General features: G+C 52.2%; 1 protein-coding gene across 1 annotated transcript in view; it reads left to right on the plus strand.

The window, feature by feature from the left end:
• Nucleotides 1-1,181, plus strand: part of LOC110300124 (myomesin-2-like) — a 70,168-nt gene that overhangs the window by 1,001 nt on the left and 67,986 nt on the right. The gene's annotated exons all lie outside the window — the stretch shown is intronic.

Consider the following 1,181-nt stretch of genomic DNA (forward strand, 5'->3'; position numbering starts at 1 on the left):
CAGTACTGGGGGAACAGGCTAGAGTTTCATGATGGTGTCATGATTCCTAAACATGTCAGGAGCCTCTTGGGTATGGTTCCAGCCAGGGCTGGGTTGAGGAGGAAAGTCTCTGGGAGTGGTCAGGAGAGCAGCTGGTGTCTTGGCTCTGCTGGAATGCACCAGTAGGTCGGGTGGGGCATGTTCATCTGAGAGGGCTCAGCATGGCCTCTGATGTTAGCTCTGTACAGCCAGGGGCATACNTTGCTGGAGGCGAGGGGTATTTAGAAGAATATTTCTGGCATTAGTTCAGTCCCCCAGTTTTACTGAAGCTCGGCTGCGTGCATTCAGGCTTTGAGGTCTCTAGAGTCAACGCCTCTCTGTCTCCTGAACTCCAGGGGATCATCAGAACCTGATCTTTGAAGAGAAGGTACTCCTCATCATTTTGGGTATGTGTGGGAGCACTTGAAATGTTTCTTAAAGAGGACGGTAGTAGTGTTAGGCTGGGTGAACCCTTTCACTTCTCTGCACCTGAGGCTCCCCAGATGCAGCTCCAGAGCATTTACTGGGCCACAGAAATATACTTCTGGGTGATTCCATTGATATAACTTGGGTTAGGAGCCCGGCCTGGCTCTAGGAGATTCTGAAGTGTAAAGTCCCAGGCAGTCAGCAATGGCTGCAGAACACATGTTCTCTGTCTCATGGGGCATGAGGCTGATAGCAATCTGAAGAGAGAAGGGGAGCTGAGAGCCCAGACACAAGGGTCAGGCGTACAGGTCCAGCTTGCATTGGCCCTGAGCAATGGGTTCTGAGGTGTTCCCTCCTTTAAATCTAATAGTCTTGGAGCAACACACGTCAGTTGCTCAAAAGGCTGTGGTTTGGAAGATGGGTGGAGTAGAGAGTACCTGCACTTGAAGAGCACTCGGCAATCCTGACTTTGATATAAGGGGACAAAACACTCCAAGTAAGTGCAGTAAAGTGCTGTGGCCCTTGCCAAAGGCCTCCACACCCCCTGGGGGGGGGGCGCAGGGGCGAGTGCATATCCACGGTGAGTCGGTGTGTCGGAGTAAGGGACCCAGGAAACGTGACCACTTGAGGCCAGCGGTTCCTCACTAATCACTACAAAGTGTGCGCTCCTCACACATGAAGTGTGTGAAGACTTCCAGGCCCACCGGCGTTGTATGAGGGTCATGTCAGAGATATAC

Source organism: Mus caroli, chromosome 8, assembly GCF_900094665.2.
Source record: "Mus caroli chromosome 8, CAROLI_EIJ_v1.1, whole genome shotgun sequence".
Lineage (NCBI taxonomy): Eukaryota > Metazoa > Chordata > Mammalia > Rodentia > Muridae > Mus > Mus caroli.